Below are 21,690 nucleotides of genomic sequence, written 5' to 3'. Positions count from 1 at the left end.
CATACTATACTTCTTGATTGTCATGATTGTTCTCAGTATGATCATTTTCAGGATTTTGATTGTTATCTTGATCTTGTTCAACAATATCACTTGAGGAATTCTTCACAAAAGTATATTCCTTTTCTTTTCTAGCAACCTTCTTCCATAATTCTTCCAAGTCCATGTTTTCTTCTTTTTTTCTTCAATTACACTGGTCTTGTAGAAAGATTCATCAAATTCTTCAGGATAAATCTTGAAGGACCTTATCAACTTCTCATGATGAAACAGCCATGCTGCACCATCAACTGTATTGAAATGATTCTCATTAAAGATGATGTCAGATGATTTTATAACACTCAAATGGTCTTTCACATATACTCTATAAGCTTTTGAGTGTGTAGAATATTCAACAAAGAAACAATCTAGAGATTTTGTTTGAAACTTGTTCAAATAATCTCTAGTGTTCAGAAGAAAACATTTACATCCAAAGGGCTTGAAAAATTTTATATTAGGCTTTCTGTTGTGAAATATTTCATAAGGAGTCTTGTTATGCCTTTTGTTGACAAGTACCCTATTCTGAACATAGCAGGCTGTATTTATTGCTTCAGCCCAAAAAGTAACAGGTAAATTAGCATCTGCTAACATGGTTCTTGCAGCTTCAATCAAAGTTCTATTTCTTCTTTCTGCAACATCATTTTGTTCAGGAGTTCTAGGAACTGAGAATTGTTGAATGATTCCTTTTGCTATACAAAATTCTTGCATAACTCCATTCTTGAACTCAGTACCATTGTCACTTCTCATCATTTTAACCTTCTTATTCAATTTGTTCTCAATCATTGTTACACAACCGTTAATCAACTATGCAGTCTCATCTTTGGTACTTAGGAAATAAACCAAAGTATATCTAGAATAGTCATCAATGATCACAAGACAATATCTTTTCTTTCCTATACTTTGCACACTCACAGGACCAAGGAGATCCATGTGAAGTAATTCAAGTACTTGATCAATTTAGTTGATGAGCTTTGTCTTATGAGTAGATTTGTGTTGTTTTCCCTTTTGACATGAACTAAAATGATCTTCCAATTTGAACTCTCTTGTAGGTAAGCCTATTACATGCTCACATTTGACAAGTCTATTCATGTTCTTTAAGTTCACATGACAAAGTTTCCTATGCCACAATTTTGACTCATTTTCAGTGGCTTTGGACACAAAACATGCACCTCCCCTTGAAACAGCTTCTTTCATATTTAATTCATATAAGTTGTCATTTCTTGGTGCCATAATCATAATCATTTCAAGTGGAATTATAAATTCAGGTTTTAGAATGAAACAGTGGGAATCATCAAAACTGACTTTGTAACCCTTATCACACATTTGTGATATACTCAGTATATTATACTGAAGACCCTCAACATGAAAAAAATTATCAAATGAGACTTTTCCATTTGTTAAGATTCATTTCCCAACAATCTTTCCACCATTTTAATCACTACCAAAAGCTACAGGTGCTTCAAACTTTTCTTCATAATTGACAAGAGACCTCTTGTCACAAGTCATGTGCCTAGAACATCCACTATCCATGTACCATATGTCATTCAGAGAAGTGGACTGTTCCTGCACATATGAAAAAGTTTGATTAGTTGAGTGATGAAGTGCAAGTTAGATCAACTTGCAACTCATCAGATTCAATTTCATAGGTAGCTTGGGAAGTGAGTGTTGTTGGTTCAGGATCTTCTTGAGTGACTTCTATATTGTCTGAATTGTCTGTTTCATAACCACACTCTCTTGAAGTTTTAACAAATGATGTTGAGCCTAGACAATCTTCTGATGCAGTGACACGCTCCTTCACTACATAGTCTTTCTTTTCAGAGTAGTCTCTCACATCAGGAATTGTCTCAACCTTGGTTTCAGCCTTAGGTTTCCAAAGGAATCCTTCAGGTTCAAATCCATGTTTCATCAGAAACTTTCCATCACTAGTGAGTTCTATTGGTTTCTTCCTAGAAAATGCATCTCTTCTTCTTTTCTTCTCACTGCTTGATGATCCTTGAGAACTATTAGATTTGAAAGATTTAGTATCCTTTTCAGGGATGATTCTCATGGGTTTAGAGTTCTGTTTAACCTTTCTCTCGTGCTTTACAGGAGATTTACTCCTTTCAGTTTCCTTAACCATAAGTTTATTTGATTTCATTGGAGGCTTTTGGCTTTCTTTCATCAGAACATCCTTTTCACAAACTTTTCCCTTTCCCAGGTATTCATCATACTTTTGTTTGTACACAACAAAGTCTTGTCCAAACTTTGTTTCATCCAGGACAAGAAAAGGCTTAAATTTTGAATCTTTCATTACATGAGTCTGTATGATGACCATACTCATCACACTTCTTGCACCAAACCTTTCCTTTGTATTTTTCATGTCCCTTTTCTTTCTTGAATCTTTCACTTGGTCTGGGTTCTTTGACTCCAATGGTCTTTTGATTCTTTAGATTATCAAAGTTGATTGAGAAAGGGATAAACTCCTCAATCTTGATGTCTTTTCTTTCAGTTTTGCTCTTTACAAACACAATTTTTTGCATATTCAGTGGTTCTTCATCTTGATTCTCTCTATGTCTTGATTGTCTTTTCTCATATTCTTCCATTGTTTCCACTTCTCCAATATCAAGGACTTCATGATTAGAGAAAATAGGATAAACAGTGATAAAGTTTTCAACATCCACAATTTCTTTTGCTCTTTTCTTGTTGTTCTGCTCTATCCTTTCCAATATTGCTTGGCTTGGAGGCCTCACAACATTGTAATTTACCTTCTTCTTTTCACAAATATCAAAGGATACATGTTCTCTCTTTTTTCTTTCATTCTGTTTCTTCATTCTTGATGTGACAGGTGGATACATTGGAAGTTTATCAATAGATTCTGGTTTCTTGAATTTTCTTCCTCTTTAAGCAGCTTTGATTTCCTCTTCAGTGATTTGATCACTCAAATCACTCAAGTCATCTTGGTTCAAATCATCAGACCCAAAGTCATCTTCAGAGACTTGAACTCCAATTGACTTTTCTTCTTTCAAATCTTTCTTCACAACAAACTCTCCTTCTTCACTCACCTCAACATTCTTATACAAATCCACAAGTTCTTGTATGTCTTAAAAAACATCTTTGAATTGTTGTAGATAAGCATTTCTTTTCTCTTTATCAACTTTTGGCATAAAGTTGTTGTTGAAAGGTGGTGGTACTGCTTTGTACTTGTCTTCTTCCTTGACTTGGTTCAGAATTCCACAGATGTTTCCAGTGGAGACCAAGTTCTTTAAGAATTCATTATCAGCTTGCAGTTTTGTTTTCTGCACCTTCTCTTCTATAATCATTTTCTTCAACCCATCTATTTCAGTTGTAAATCTTTTTTGAGCTCTATAACTGTTTACATAGTCTTCTTCCAAACTTTTCATTCTTTCTTCACTCACAAGTTCACTTGCCTCATATGCATTAATGATACTTTGTTTCTTAAAACACTCACTTTTCAGCTTGCCTACTTTCATTTTCAAATCATTGATAACTTCATTTAAATCAATAGTAGGAGCAGAGTGTACCTGAGATGATGATCCAGTTTCTTTCTCAATTATGGCCATGAATGCCACATTAGCTTTCTTGATATCATCTGCTATGTCTTCTTTATTATTTCTCCATTCAAAGTTACCTTCATGCTGTGTTGTTACAGAAGCATTTACTTGATTTCTGATCTGGTTTTAGTTGGCTGGAACAGTGTTGTTTGGAACATTTTGAAGGTTTTGGTTGTTGTTTCTCTGAAAACCTTGATTCTGAGGCACTCCTTGATCATGATTGTTCATTTGAGGTTGGAATTTGTTGAAGTTGGGATTATAGTTTTTGTTGGGATTGTTGTTAAAGTTTTTGTTGAAGTTGTTGGTTTAGGGTCTCTGCTGATATTGAGGCTGCTGTTGATATTGAGGCTGCTGATTTCTTGGTTGGTTCTGAAATTGGTTCACTTGGAAGTTTCTTGGCATGTTACATTCTCTTGCAAAATGACCAGGCTGTTGACAATTATAGCAAATGGCTTTTGACTTATCAAAACCAATTCTTTCATTAGGCCCTGATAGGAGAGACCTACCAGTCCTGTTGTAAAGCCTTTTGCTTCTAAGAGCCAACATGGCTGCGTACCACTTCAAATCCATGTCCTCCAAGTCATCAGCATCTATCTGTTCAAGATCATCTTGTACTACACTAGTGTGAATTAAGTTCTTTGCAACAAATGCATTATATGACTCTGTAAACATTGAAAGCAACACCTGTGTATCACTGCCTTGTCCAATTCCATCACTAGTATGAGGTACATTTCCACTTGCCATTGAGGCATAATCATTTTCATCAATTAGTTGCACATTGAATCTTTGTTGGTTACCAAGATTACTTGTGCTACCACCAACAAAATATTTTGGAGTGTCAGTGCTATGCTCAACTGGTTCTTCAATAATAGAAATTTGCTGTTGATTATTGGTGGTCAAATTACCCATAGGTTATATCAATGCATTTGAGACATTGAAACAGGGTCTTTCCCCCTTGATCATCTCATTCTCTATCATCTCTATCTCTGCAGCTTGCAGGAAGCACACTACATCATCCAATTTCAAATCATTGTAGTTATGTTTTGTAAGGATGAACTTGCAAGCAGTGTACCATTACTTTGGCATTGAGTTGAGCAACTTTGTATACAAGTCAAGGTCAGTCATGACATAGTCAGTGGTTCTAAGATCATTAACTATTCCCAAAAACCTTTCAAGGATAGACTTCAACCTTTCTCCATCTTTATACTTAAATATTTCTAGCTGCTGCTTCAGTCTCTGCTTCTTGATGTTTTTGAGCTCAACATTTCCCTCAAACATTTCAAGTATTGCATCATACATTTCCTTTGTAGTGGGATGATGTGCAACCTTGGTAAGTATATCCCAAGACAGACCAAGTTTCAACATTGCTAAAGCCTTGTCATCCACCTTTCTCATCTTTCTCTAACAGTTGCAGTTGCAGCTGGATTTGCACCTTCCTTAACAGTACCTTGTGGACCATTCTTGATAGAGTTCCACATATCAGCATCATTATAGCAAACAGCTGCTTCAAACAAGACTTTCCATTTAGTGAAATTTTCCTTTCCATACAATCTTGGAATCTTATTAGTAGACACTTCTTGTTCTTCGTAACCAGACATTTTGAGAAATCAAAAACAGTTTCTTTGTAAAAACAGATTTCAAAAATATTCAGATCTGAAAACTGATTGTTCAGATCTGAGGTGTCTGATGCGATAAGAACATGATTTATATATAAAAATTAAAACTTTAATCAAAATAAGGAAGAGAAAACACCAAATGATTGTAGATCTGGAAGAAAAATGAAGAACAGAGCTTCTAACATCACTTTTCAATGGAACAGTGGTCTGCTTACTTCATCTTTCTTCAAATATTCAATCAACAACAATCTTTCCAAAATAGCAGCATCAAGCTCTGATACCACTTGTCAGGTCCCCGATTTCAGCTGGATCTTACTCAAATCATGTCATAACTCACACAAATAGATGTGTCGACAAGAGAGTTAATGACGGGTTGCTATATTTAGAAAGATCACCGTTTGGTAAAGGCGGAATCAATAACAAACAGGGTTGCTGCTAATAATAAACAAAGGACACTAACACACACAAGATTCACTCAAATGATTTCCATTCATACAATGTTCATCATACAAAAGGATAATCGAGTTAGGGTTTCTTGAGTGGAAAGTTATATCCGTACGAATCCTAGGACGCCCGTCACTTTCAAGAAATATTCTTTCTTATCCGAAAAGTGTAAAGGCTCAAATCCGTAGGAGACGTGCCCTAAATCATTCTATTTATAGACCTGCCATCCTAGGACAACTGTCATTCCTTCTAGAAACCCCAAACGTAAATACATATTCAAATTACATAATCAGAAATATTCTAATTGTAAAACAAGTCTTCCGGGTAGGCTTTGCATCAATCTTCATTCTCCGAGTAGGTTGTGTACTCTGCCATTCTTCAGAACTTGGTAACATTGAAGTGTGCCCGGGATCAGTTTCCGGGTAAACTTTACTTGAAGAGTATTTTACCAAGTAACATACTCACCGGGTAGACTTCAGTCTTCTTGACTTTGCCAGACATTGCCCGACAAACCCTTACGAGCAACCTTGTTCTTCAATGGTTCATTTCAACTCCTTGCTAGAAAATAACTTATTAGCAAAGTGTACTCGGCAGTACTGTTCCTTGCTTGAGTTGAACCTTGCCCGATATTACTTAAAGATATTACATTAAATCATCAAGCTTGCTCGAACCACTATTATTATTGAATACCTTGCCCGGTCTTCAAATCACATGGCTTCATCGACTTGGTTAGCCAAAAGCTTACTCGGGAGTGAACTTTACTTGGCTATGAAGAACATACTTGCTTGATAAAGTGAACCTTTCCCGGATTTACATAAACTAGTGAACCTTGCCCGGCGGTGCACTAATTTGCAAACCTTTCTCGGATATCCACTAAAGAAGACTTCTTGATGATAACCTTGCCCGATAGACAAAATATCGTACCCGGCTAAGTAAAAGCTTGCTCGGAGGTCTAAGGTGTGCCCGGAACCATACTTAGCGAATTCTGAGGAGGTTGAGAAGATTCCAATCTTTCATATATCTCACTTTGGTCAAATCTTTGACTCAACACTTTTGATCTATGTAGACTCGCGATCAAAACCCACCAATTACATACCATGATCGATGACCAAAAGCGGGTTAATTGGATGTAACAGAGCCGGCGCTAAAAGAGCTTACGAACGAGCAAGTAAACATGAAAGTTAATATAATTAAGTATAGGGCTATTGTTGGCGACGGCTGAGAGAACGTTGGTGCCAATTTAATTGTGTTTATGAGATCGTTTATATAGAAAACGATATTAGGGTTCCATGGGTGAGTAATAAGATACGGCCTAGTTCTGGATCCTTGTAAACGTAATTGAATGAGGGATTAGGGTCGGCAAGACGCGATTTAGAATTTAGGAGCACCTAATTAAACTTTGGTTGATTGATTTGGGCTTAAGAACAAGTTAGGGTTTTATAATTAATCTATTCGGGTTCGGGTTGGGTTTGGATCCAAGTATAAACGGGTTAGATGAATAAGATGGATAATAATATAACTGATTTTCATATATTATACGTTTATTTAAATAAATAACGATTAACTAATAAACGGCACTTAACTTTATTGATTAAAATAATCCGAATATTAAAATGGGTCGGGTTATAGTTCTTAAATCAAAAACGACTTTCTCTATCGAGACCGCAAATAGTAAGGATGCGTGTGTGTTTTGAGTGTGTAGAGAATAGGATGGAAAGAATTGAGGATTTAGGGTTTTAGGGAGGTTTAAGGGAGTATTTATACTCCTTAAAGCCATTGGACCTAAGGTCCATCTCATCCCTTAATCCATCTTAATTATTCCAAGTCCGTATCCTTTTCTTTTATTTTTTCTAATTAAATATTAACACACGTTTCGAAATCATAGACTTTCTTTTATTAATTCTTATAAATTTAGGATGTTACATTTATTAATGAATGACTAATCATTCGTTATATTGTTGTAACGAATGAATGGTTTTTACCATTCCAAACCCTTTAAATTAACCATCACAACCAACTTTACGATGTCATATTAACTTAATACTTTAAATTTTACCTTAAAAGTCTTAAATTAGCCTCTTTAACTTAAACTCGTGGGTAAACCTTTTCTTTTTAAAATTTTAAATTCACGTAGCTTGGTAATTGAAAATAAAACAAAATATAAAATCTTTTTGGATTTTTCAAAACTTTATATTTTTACAAACCAAAAATCTTTTTGATATTTTCCAAATTTTCAAATCAAAACTAAACGAAAACTAAAATTTAAACTAAATGAAAAGTGTACGCATTTTTGTCAGTTCAAGCAGGAAATAATATTGACCAAGAAATAGGTCCGTCACAGTTTTATATTCCAGCTTTATTATGACTTGTGTGAAGTTAGTCATTGATATTATTGTCCACCTAAGCCTTGCAACAAATTTTTTAGAAATTTCAATGATATGCTTTAAGTTTCAATTAGGGCATAGAATATAAAAAAACTATCAACCTCTAATCTCAATTCATGATTATTTTGATTTTTACTATGTCACCCAAACTTGACTTAAACCTTAAAATCAGCAGATCAAAACATTTTGAATTTTAGTTTTTACGATAGAATATTAGCAAATAATACACACTACAAGATCTACCCCGGTTATCAAGCAATACCCAGAGTTCCTTTTTCATGGATGAGTTTGCGCGATTTCATCTATATGGCTTAAATACATTGTGTCCCTTGTGGTCCGTTTCTTTATGGTAATAAGATGCGAGCAAGGGGACAATGGACTCACAACGTGGTTTGATCAAGTAAGTAGTGAGTTCGTATAAAGTATAGTAGTGATCAAGTTTAATCACTTTTGTTGGCAGATAAACTGCAAGTTCACCTTTTGAGCATTATAATATTCACCGAAATGAATACCCAGATGAGAAACCGCATAAAGACCCAATGGAGTCTGGAAACTCGAGGCATCTGATTAATACATGATTTAAGGCCATAAGACCATAGATCGTTGAAGAGTTAACCATTAACTAGAAGCTTAATAAATTAAATTTGAAACAATTTTGGTGATCAAACTGATTTAAGGCTTGAGTATGACAAGCTATTACATTTATGTCTCCATCACCAAGACTTTGCACCAATGCACTAATACAATTAAGCACACAGTTTTTTTCACCTACTTTTTTTACTGGATTCAGGATATAAATGATCAATGTACTATCATTTTCCCCTTTTGCTTCAAAACTAATTTTGAGAAGCATTTTTTTTAATGTTTTTGGCTTTTCAAATTATATGAATGTTCTTGGGTTTTACCTATACAAACAAATATCACAATATTTTTGGGTATTTCCCAATTTCTTCCCTAAAAACAAAAAGTTAAAGTAAATGAAAAAATGTACTAAAAGAAAAATGATTAACCGAGCAATGGAATTTCTTTTAAACTCTTCAAACCAAGCAGATAAGTAAATCTTGTTTTGTCAAATGCTATGGTAAAAATGTCAGCTTTTTGAAAATCTTTGTGAATCTTTTCAACATCTATTAACTTCTTATCAAAACAATCAAGGATAAAATGATATCATATTTCAATATGTTTCGTTTTAGAGTGGTGAACAAGGTTTTTAGTGATACTTATCGCTGCAGAATTATCAATAAATATGGGAGTAGTAAGAAACTTCAAACCGTAATCCCTCAAATGTTGTTGTATCCACAAAACATGTGAATAGCAAATCGAAGCTGTCTTATATTCGGCTTCTGCGGTTGAAGTGGAGACTGTTTTCTGCATCTTTCACTTCCAGGAAATATGTTGGTTTCCTAAAAATTGATACCCTACTGTGGTAGACTTGAATTTAATCTTGCTCCCTCCGTAGTCAGAATATGCATAAGCAGTAAAATCGAAACTATTATCCTTGGGATACCATAACCCGATGTCAGGATTACCCTTCAAATATTGGAAAATACGCTTAATAGCCACCAGATGAGTCACTCGGGGACACGATTGATACCATGAACATAAAAAAACATCAAACATGATATCAAGATGAGACACAGTTAGGTACATTAAAGAACCAATCATGGCTTGATAAAGAGTTGAATCAACGGATTCCTCCAGTGACAAATTGTGACCCACGAGAAGAGGTGTCGATGGAACTCTTCCGGAAATTATCTTGAATCGGCTAAAGACACCGTTCACATACTTGGTCTAATGAATGAAGTTGCAAGAATTAGACTAGTGAACCTTCAACCACAAGAAGAAATTAATCTCTCCGATTGAACTCGTCTTAAACTTATTCTACACTGTCTTCTCGAAGTCCTTATACAGCTTGCCATTTGTCAAGCCAAAAATAATATCATCGGTGTATACTTGGACAAGAATAAGATCTTCTTCCACAGTCTTATAAAAGAGATTACAATACACAATCCCTCATTTGATGCCACTATCAATAAGATGGTTAGCCAACGTGCAATACCAAGCTCTCGGGGCTTGGTGAAGAACATATAGAGTCTTGTTTAAATGGTAAACATGCTCAGGATAGTTCGAATCTTTAAACCCAGGAAGCAGCTTCACATACACGTCTTCGTGAAGTTCCCCATTTAATAACGCACTCTTAACGTCCATTGGATACCGTTAAAAGTTCTTGAAATCTGCAACGGCCAAAAAGATACGTATAGCCTCCAGTCAAGTAACCAAAGCATATACTTCACTTTAATTTATACCTTCTTGTTGGTTAAAACCGTGAACGACTAATCGTGCCTAATTCCTCACTATTACCCCACGATCATCCTTTTTACACTTAAATACCCATTTGGTCGGGATCGACTTCTTAACCCGAACCAGTTAATCAATGAGATCCCAAACACTAAGTTGTACAAACTGCTACAATTCTTCTTGCATTGCTCAACCCAAGATTGTTCCTGAAGTGCCATTGAAACACTTATCATTTCAATATTGGATAAATAGCAAGTGCACTTGGCGATGCTCATGATCCCCGATGCACGCATATCACCATACGCAATCAATATATTATCATCGCATACATTAGCAACCTGACGCCGCGTACGAACCACCTCATTTACATCACCAGTAATGTTGTCCTGAGGATGATAAGAATGAATCCTAAGTGTCGGATTCTCAGGAACTTCAATATTGTCTTGCATGTTGGTGACGTTTTCTTCAGTCGATTGATCATTCAAAGGTTGGGAAGTTTCTTTAACTTGTATCTCAGTAATCCTGAGATTCAGTAAATGGGAGGAGAATGAATCTTCAAAGTCGACATTATCAGAAGAGACAAAAACATCATATGATGCTTCCGATTGACCTTGTACAATATTATCTCTGTAATTAGAAGATCTAGGAACAGAAAAGAACTGTTCATCCAAATAGGCACGAAGCAAGTCTTCCGCTTGTTCATCAACAAAGGGAGTAAACAAATTAAATAGACCATCATGGTCGAACATCCAATCAGGTCCCTTGCCGGCAAGTGGTGTAGCGTATCTCTGACAATCTACATGATACCAATCTTCTACACACCGAGAAGAGAAATTAAATACACTTTTCTAAGGTGATGCATACCCAACAAAGTAATCTTCAACACCGAATGGCTCGAGAAACTTGAGGTTAAACTTATGGTTATAAAGAAACTCATAACTTGCCTTTTTGAGCTTATTAACTATTAGAGCTTGATTTAGTGTATAACATACGGTATTCACAGCCTCGCTCCAAAATTGAACGGGAAGCTTAGACTCCGCCAACGTTGTTCTAGCCGCCTCAATCAAGGTCCTATTCTTCCTCTCGGCGACACCATGTTGTGGCACATACGGAGCACTGTATTCACGATGAGTTTCTTTTTTAAAACAGAAAAAGTCAAGCATACAATTCTAATACTCTATACCATTATCACTTCGGAATTATCTCATTTTATTTTATAAAGTGATTCAATCTTGGTGATCAAGTTTTGCACAAGAATTGGTGTTTGAACTTCGTCCTCATAAATTACACCCACGAGAATCTTGAATAGTTATCAATAAAACCATGTAAGGTCGTTCCAAAGGAGTATCAATGGAGTTGATCTGTTTTAACGGGTGCGATTTCTTCTTTTGTTTCCGTTTCTTGCATGCAACACATTGAACATTCATCTTAAAGGTTTTCAATGATACACCATCCACCAAGTAATTTTCCGTCAAATGATTCATCTTACCAATGTGGATATGACCCATCCGCCTATGCCATAGGATCGAGTTCTTCTCAATTGCTTTTGAGATGGAACACGTTTTTGTTTTCGAAGACGTTACTTTAGAAGCCATATCAAGAACATAAATATCATTTGATCGAGGTAATCACATGATAACCATTTCTTTAGGAATAACGAATCCCTGTTGAAGAATAACACAGTCCTTATCAGTGAACAAAGTGACATACTTTTTATCCTAAATTTGTGAAACACTTAACAGAATATAATCCACTTTGTCACAATAATTTACTTTCTGGAATGTGATTCTACCATTCGAGACCTCTTCCTCCTGGTAATCAATCCACCTTGATTTCCCGCTAACGCGACATAACCCCCTTAAATATCTTTTAGGTTTGATAGGAGATTATGATTGCCGGTGATGAGTGGAGAGCATCCACTATCTATGATCCATTTGTCTCATGAAATAGTCTTGGATGAACTCTGCACAATCAAGTAGATGATTATTTCAAAAGGGCAGCCCAGGTCTTAGTCTTGGGCTCAGCCTTTGTTTCCTTTCGGCATAATTCAATCCCGGGTTTCCTTGAGGGAATAACATCAACAGAAACCTAACTTCACTTGATTTCTCTTTTATGTTATTCTGGTGTGATTAATGAACTTGACTATAAGTTAAAGGTTTCTTTGACTTTCATTTATTATACTTATCACGAATCACACCCGAATCTACATTTTTACAGATCAGTTTAACAAGCTCAATCATTTTGCATTTCACATTAGATTCTTGGAAGCTAACACTAACCACCTTCCTAGGATTAACATCACGAAGCACTATTTGTGAATCATCAACCTTGACTTGTGAAGGTTATCTTTTCAAGATACTCTTAGCCAAAGGATCTTGTTCCTTGTTTAATGGTTTCTCATTTGATCTCGCCTTATATCCACACTATTTTTCAACATGCCCGCATTCACCACATGAGAAACACATTCTTGTATCCACAAATACTTGTGGCGACACAATAAGTGTGTGTGTGAAACCTCAAGTTCAAAAGATACAACCTTTACATTAGAACTTGAACTTGCCATGTTGTTTGCTTTTTTATTTTTATAGAAATCTAGATTCGAACAATTTGTAACACTCAGAAGTGTATCCAATCTAAATGATTTTACAAGTTTTATAGGTTTAACAGATTTTGTTTCGTATCATTGATTACATTATTCTCAGTCGCTTGAGGATAACAATCAATGGACCATCAATATCATTTTTCTTAATATCTCCTGTATCTGGAATACTTGTATAATCATTATGGAAATGAGGAGGAATTTGTACAAATCCTAAGCCTGCTTTGCCATTCTTTTGTTAATTATAGTTTACTTCAATGATCTCATTTAACCGAAAAGAAGAATCCCTGAATTTATCAATTTTATTTTTCAATTCGAGTATCTCTTTTTCAAGCTTAGTGATATTGGTACTCAGCTTTAGAATTTCTTGAAATTAATTCTCAATCATGATTAACTCTTCAAAAATCTAGGCTTTTAGGTCATCACCCTATTCTATAAGCTTAGTGACAAAGCATTAATCTTTTAATTTGATTTTTCCTCTATCTCAACTTCTTGTCGGTAGTAATCACGAATAATTGTCAAGCCATGAACCAGTTGATCTTTTGTGGTGACGTAATGAATCAAGTTTAGACATTCACCACAATTAACACACTCTTGTTCATTAAGAAAAAATGAACTTACAATATCAGATTCAACTAAAACAGATTGTGAAGAGTTAGAACTAACCTCTTTTATTTTTTCCATGCAAGCAAAAGTTCCTTGCTTTTCTACACTTGAATCGTCTAAATATGTTTTTGATTCATCACTCTCTTCTATAAGCTTATCATCCCTTGAATATTCAAATTGCTCAATTTTCTCAAACAATGCCTGATTTGCCTGATTACCCCTATTATATGCATTACTCAACAACCTTTGAGAACAATCTATTTCTTCATGAGTAACCAAAGCATGTAACCCTCCTGGTTTGACTGATTCGACGCTTTTTGGCTTCTCCTTGGACTCAAAGTTATTATAATTCTTGATAGAACTTCTATAAGTTCGAAGTCCAGAATATTCCTTCTTCGGCTTGTCACATTCCTTAGCAAAATGACCGAACTCTTATCAAAGCCAATTCTCTTATTCATGGCAGGCAAGTCATTTCCCATCCTTTGAATAACCCTTTTAACCTTACTCATGATCATTTCCATACTACATTTTAGATCCATCAATTGAAGATGGCCGATCTGATCATAATCTTCATCGGTTAAATCACTTGTAGCAATCTTACTACCTGTTTTGGATAAAAATCTGCTAAGAATAATGTATCCAAATCTGTTATGTGAGGTTTTGTGCTAAAATGATAACAACGAATATATTAACGAAATGGAGATGAACACCGTGATTTGTTGCGAGGAAAAACCCCTTGATCTTGATTAGATCAAAGGAAAATGTCACACCCCCATCTTAGGCCTAGGAGTGTGATCAATAGTTGGTATCACATTTGTAAATAAATCAGAGTTACCGTTATTAGCGGAACACTTATAAAAGCTTAAGGATCGATATTATAAATATTTACATTAAAAAAAAAAGACGAGACAAAAGTCTCGTTTAGTATTTACTTGTTTATATGTTTTACAAAACCACCATATCTTAATATTTACACAAAATTATCCGAGCCATCGGATTCTTGAGCTTTTCGTCTTTCAAGCTTTAATCTTGGTTACCTGTAAAATGTTAATAAAATACGTCAGCAACGAATGCTGGTGAATATGCTGACGCTAAAAATATTTTCTTTACTTAATCACCCCTGGAGACCACGTAAGCCTCGGCCCATCTTGGCTTAGGAATATTCAAGTTAAACAATCATCATAAACTCGAGTCTCCACACTAGGTCACCTCAACCAAAAATAGAAGCGTTTTGACATAACTTAGGTACCATAAATATACACATGGTCAGTCTCACTCAGACGTAACTTAGGTCCGGCCCATCGTGACTTGAGGTCGTCACCAAGCGTGGTGCGATGTGCCCGCCGCATTCCACATATGTAAGGATCCAGACAAACGTATACCACAGCCTGAGGGCTAGGCTTATACTCTTATTTACAGTGTTTTTAGAGAAACATAGTCTTATGTAAAGTTTTACACATAACACATTTGTTTGTTTGAAAACAAGTTTGTAAAAGTCGGGCGTATTCACCTTTTCAATGGGATCGGCTTCCAACACCGTCCGTGAGTCTTTCTCTTGCTATCTCGCTCCTATTGTACGAGTATAACTTTTGTTAGTCGGATACACGATCCGGCTTAAGACCTTTAGTCTTATTCATCTCGATGAACCTTTAGTTCATTATCTCTTTTTACTTAAAAACCTTTAGTTAAAAAGTAACCTTTATAAACCTTTAGTTTATTTATAGAACCCTACGTTTCTTCTTTTTTTAAGAAACGTATTCCTTTCTTTATTATTTAAGTATACTCATTATACCTAAATAATATATTTTATAACAAAGAATAATCATATACATATATATATACTCACATATATATTTCATTTTTCTTTTCTTTATTTTCTTTGTTTATCGAGAATAATTTCAACTTAGGGTATTAAGCCTTTATAATATTTTATTATTATTTTATTCAGGAATTATGCCTACCTTTGTCGGCTTAATAAACCCTACTCACTCGGGCAGCACTTCGATTCTATTTCCTTTATCAACAACCGCTTGATCAATCCCTTGACACGCTTATCGAGACGCCAACTCTTCACGACACGTACTTCGAGATGATCGTCGGGGCGTCAGGGAAGCACCTCCTTCTTGATTAGAATGTTGTCGGAAAATAGTACGTATATCGAGGTAATGGGCACGGAAAATGAGGAATCGGGGCACGTTTATCGATATTGATAGAGAAGTTAGAGAGAGAGTAATGTGTGTGTTTTGAGGTCTGATGGATCTGAATTCATGACCTCCTATTTATAGCCAAAAATTGGACTCCATCGCGGTATGCGATGGGTCCCTAGGCAAGCCCATCGCGTACCGTGATGTAGGCTTGCTGAGTCATGGCTTAGACCTCCACGTGGCGACATGTGGCAGGTGCCGCACCATGTGGCGACACGTGGCGTACGTGTTGCCACGTGGTGACACAAGGTGGCAGACGTTGCCACCGTGTGCCACGTGGCACCCGTTTCACTTTGTGTCAGACTCTCCATCGCGATACGCGATGGAGGTTTCTTCTGATCCATCGCGTAGCGCGATGGGTTAGAAAACAGAAATTTCATTTAAGTCCCTGAAGTTTGGAAGTTGGTAGAACTGGTCCTTTGACTTTGAAAATTGACATTTTTGCCCCTAAGTCTATTACACAAGAGCAGAGCATATATTCCAACGTTTGAATTGTTCTTTCGCTTTACCCATCAGTTTGCGGATGATAGGCGGTGCTGAGGTTAAGCTTGGTGCCTAGGGCTTGTAGGAAGCTTTTCCAAGAGTGAGACGTAAAGTGACTGTTTCGATCAGAGATTATAGATAGCGGTACTCCATGCAAAGCAACGATGTTGGTCACATAAATACGTGCTATTCTATCTATTGAGTATGATTCGTTGATTGGAATGAAGTGAGCGGATTTGGTTAATCTATCGATGATCACCCAAATAACATTACGTTATCGAGTCGTCTTTGGGAGTTTGGTTATGAAATCCATGGTTATTAAATCCCACTTCCATACGGGAAGTTCAGGTTGCTGAAGCAGTCCCGAAGGCTTTTGGTGTTCAGCCTTGACTTTCAAACAAGTTAAGCATTTCGCAACATGCGAAGTGATGTCCTTTTTCATCCCATTCCACCAGTAGTTTGACTTGAGGTTTTGATACATTTTGTCACTACCAGGGTGCATCATGTACTTAGTCTTATGGGCTTCATTCATGATTTTCTCATGCAAGTCTCCAATGATTGGTACCCAAATCCGGTTTCCCATTATAAGGATACCATCGTCACCTTTGATTAGCGAGTCAATGGTGCCGTTACGTTTTTCATCGAAGATCTTGTTTTCATTGATCGCTTGAGTTTAAGCAGATTTTATTTGGGCAATAAGATCGATTTGAAGTTCTAGCCTTTACGCTTGGACTCTTTTTGGCTTTTCGTGCTCTTTACGACTTAAGGTGTCGGCCACAACGTTGGCTTTTCCTTCGTGATAAATGATATCGCAGTCATAGTTGTTAAGAGTTTCCATCCAGCATCGTTAGCGCATGTTAAGCTCTTTTTGATCGAAGATATGTTTCAAGCTTTTATGATCAGTGTACGCGACAAATCTTACTCCATAGAGATAGTGCCTCCAAATCTTCAGTGCAAAGATTATGGCGCTTAACTCTAGATCGTGAGTTGTATAGTTCTTTTCGTGCACCTTAAGTTGACGAGAGGCGTAGGCGGTTACTTTCTTTCGTTGCATTAGTACACATCCCAAACCGGAATGAGATGCATCACTAAAGACAACGAAGTCTTCGGTACCTTCTGGTAAGGCCAATATAGGAGCTTGGGTAAGCTTTTGTTTGAGTATATCGAACGCCTCTTGTTGCTTTGTTCTCCATTCATACTTGATATTTTTACGAGTCAAATAAGTTAGAGGAAGAACGATTCGGGAAAAGTTTTCAATGAATCTACGGTAATATCCGGCCAATCCCAAGAAGCTTCAAATCTCGGTTGGCGACTTTGGGACCTCCGACTTAGAGATAGCTTCAATATTAGCGGGATCCACTTGAATACCGTTAACGTTGATAATGTGACCAAGAAATTGCACCTCGTGCAACCAGAACTCGCATTTCGAGAACTTAGCGTACAACTTCTCGGTTCTAAGAATCTCAAGTAATGTTCAAAGATAGACTTCATGATCATCCTTAGACTTAGAATAAATAAGTATGTCGTCGATGAAAACGATAACAAATTTATCCAAGTAAGGTTTACAGATTCGGTTCATCATGTCCATGAACGCTGCTGGCACACACGAATGGCATAATGGTGAACTCATAATGGCCATACCTTGTTCGAAAGGCAGTTTTCGGAATATCTTCGTATTGAAATTTTAGTTGGTGATAGCCGAAATGAAGATCGATTTTTTAGAAGAAGCTAGCACCTTGAAGTTCGTCGAAAAGATCATCGATTCGAGGGAGTGGATAACAATTCTTGATTATGACTTTGTTGAGAGCTCGATAGTCGATGTACATGCGCATGGATCCATCCTTCTTCTTGACGAATAGTATCGGCGCTCCCCATGGTGATGAACTTGGTCGTATAAAGCCTTTCTCAAAAAGCTCGTTCAATTGTTTCTTCAGTTCCTTCATTAGGAAAGACATCGGCATAACCGGAAACAACAAGAATGTCTTTGATTTTTTTGGGTTTTGATTCCTCGATGACGTAGGCCATGAATGGTAAGCATCCTGGATTTAAACATTTGTTATCCCTTAACATGGATATTAGGGTAACTCGGCCAGCGTCTTTATACCCTTCAATTTGAATAGTTCGTTTATCAGGGGCTCGAAGTTCAACGGTCTTGCTATTGCAGAGGATACGATCATGGTTGTCGGATAACCAATCCATACCCAATACAATATCAAAACCAGCAAGAATCATGGGTAGCAATTGAATAGGAAAAAGATAGCCAGCTAATAAGATTTTTCCGTTTTCTAGAGCTTCGGAGATTTTAATAATTTCGCCATCAGCGGTCTCGACGCTTAGAGTTTTATTAAGTTTGACTAAGGGTTCGTTTAATAGACTACAAAAGCTATAATCTATAAAACATAGATTGGCCCTTGAATCAAACAAGAATCTAGCATAAGCGTTGTTAACAAGAAACGTACCGGTAATGGTTTCCAGTGTGTCGGTCGCTTTCTTCGTATCAAGGACGAAGACTCTCGCATTGCCCTTCTTGGGCACATTCTTTTGACCGCTACCACCCGCACCACTAGTCGCGGGTTTGTTTTTGGGACACTCGAAGCTAAGATGCCCCATCTCTTTGTAGTTGTAGCAGGTCATCTTCTTTTTCCAACAATCGGCCGTTGCGTGACCGGGTCTATTGCACGATTCACAGACTCGAGGAGTGAAGTGGCATTTACCCCTATGATATTTCTTGCAAACTTTGCATTGTGGAACGTTGGGGTTGAAGCTGGACCTTCGTTGGTCAACTCCTTTAACCTTGAAGCGGGTATCTCCTCCCCTTCTTGAGTCGTGTGTTGTTACGACCTTCTTATCCTCTTCCTTATTGTGGATCATTCTTCCCATCAGATACCTAGCCAACTCCATCGCGGAGTTAGCGGTTTGTGTCAAGTGTGACCTTACCATATCACGAATCTCTCGTGGAAGTCCCCATATATAACGTGTAACTTTGCTGGATTTAGGGGTAACCAGCTGGGGAACCAAACGGCAGTATTCGTGAAATTTCGTGTTATACTCACGAAGGTTCGTTCCAACAAACTTGTGAGCCAAGAATTTAGTTTGAATCTGGTCCGTCTCATGCATCGGACAGAATTTAGACATCAACAACTCCTTGAACTCGTTCCAGGTCAAACTATACATCACCTCCCTTCCTCTACTCATCATTAATGTGTTCCACCATTCTAGCACTTCGCCTTTGAACATCAGGGCGGAGTATTGAATTTTCTCTTCCTTCGAGCACTTGCTTGTAATCACAATCGTTTCCGTCTCTTCGAGCCACCTCACGGTTGTGATGGCTCCCTTATCACCATGGAATTATTTCGGCCCATAGTACTTAAAGTCTTTAAATGAACACCCACCAATCTTGAGTTTCTTAAATTCTTGTCTAATGCCTCCATCGGCATTCGACTCATGAACGATTTCTTCTAGATGAGATGGTTTTGGACGTGACTTAACAGATTTTTGAGAAGGGTGAACTGATTGAGAATGTTTTGTTTGTCTAGATTGTGATCTAAATTCAGATTCTTCTCTAACAGCCTTCTTAATCATTTGTTGAATTTGATTCATGTATTTATCGGGGATTGGTTCCACTTGTTCTTTCTCGGGACCTTTCCCTTTTTCTTCACGTTTATCGGCTTCCTTTCTTGAAACCTCTCGATTATCACCTTGTCTAGATATTCTTTTCTTTTATTCTTTTATCTGAAATTTAACATATTTCTTTTCAGAATATACAAGTTTATTTGTTTCACATACATATACATATCATAAGATGATATGTATATGTATGTGAAACAAATAAACTTGTATATTCTGAAAAGAAATATGTTAAATTTCAGATAAAAGAATAAATATATGTATATTATTTTTACAACAAACTCCTATCCTTATTACATCGTATATTACACATAACATACAAACTATTTTTGACACATAAACTTCTTTTCTTGAAACATGCCACCATCATCATTCTCCTAATCCCTCATGAATTTCTTCACAACTTTCGACAGCTTGTTGCATTTGCGAAGAAGTGTCTCTCCTATCTTCTTCTTTTTCTTTCCATCAACATCAATCTTCTTCCTTAATTCATTAGTTTCCTATAGGGCTCGATCCAAACGCTTCTCCTGAGACTGAGGTATGTCGGTAGGATACCCGTATATTGGAGGTGGGCCGCGATAACTCATTATCACAATGTTGTAGTGGTTCTTAGGATCAGGGTATGGAGATGCAGTCACATCGGAGGGATAATTGAAGAATGCATCGGCTGCTTCATTTTGTTCACGAATTTCATTGGCATGTTCTTCAATGGATGGAATTTCACCTTGGTATGGTGGAAAGTTTGATGATGCCTTACCTTTGAGTTCATGGAGAAATTTTATGTATGGATCTACAGAGCCATAGCTTGGGGTTGATTGTTGTTCTTCTTCCTGTGTGGTTACCTCATTTGGATTGTCAGGATATTCCTCCTAAGGGTCGGTTTCCTCTTTCGGTTCCTCTTCTAGTTCCTATTCAGTCATTGCCGGCATATGAATCTTCTCGTATGGCATTGTCACTCTCATCTTGGGCTTGTGAGATGGCCCTTCTTTGTTAACGCGGGAATCAGCAGAATCCATAGCTGAAGTGTCGGTATGCCACCTTCGTTGATTGAAGTGGCATTGCATTCAGTCGGATGAAGAAGATTTCGGTTCTTCCTTGATTAGCAAGTTGGAGAGGAAAGCGTATGAAGGATGAGGATTTGGTGGTAATTGTGTTGGACCTCCGGATGGGAAATATGGCGGAATATCAGTCGGTTGATAGGTAGGGATTTTAGTATGATGATACGTGGGTATTTCGGATGGTTGATACATGGGTAGGCTTGACGTATGATAGCTTGAATGTCGTGGGGGTTGATATGTTTGATGTGGAGTGTTATCAAGATGGTAGACTGGACTTGGGTTGGGGTTTTCGTTGGAGTTGAAGAATGATTCAATGTAATCTTTACTCATGATGTCCTTTGGAAAATTATAATACTTCCTTGCTCTTCTTACTTCATTATCATCTTACTTCATTAATTTCTCGAAAGACATCTTTGGGTGTTATATATTGAGGAGTGGGCAAGAAAGGGTTACCAACCAATCTTATCCCTATTCAAACAAACAAATAAATATTTCCTATGCTTGGATCGAAGCTTGGGTATTGTTTTATGATACCCAATTCGCTAAGATCGATGACTTTGATACCAACCTGTCACACCCCCATCTTAGGCCTAGGAGTGTGATAAATAGTTGGTACCACATTTGTATATAAATCAGAGTTACCGTTATTAGCGATAATATAAATATTTACATTAAAAAAAAGATGAGACAAAAGTCTCGTTTAGTATTTAATTGTTTATATGTTTTACTAAACCACCATATCTTAATATTGACACAAAATTATCCGAGCCATCGGATTCTTGAGCTC

This window comes from Bidens hawaiensis, unplaced genomic scaffold, assembly GCF_021521415.1.
Source record: "Bidens hawaiensis isolate Kalapana, Puna unplaced genomic scaffold, B.hawaiensis_p1.1 tig00006270_1, whole genome shotgun sequence".
Lineage (NCBI taxonomy): Eukaryota > Viridiplantae > Streptophyta > Magnoliopsida > Asterales > Asteraceae > Bidens > Bidens hawaiensis.
This window is presented reverse-complemented; position numbering follows the sequence as displayed.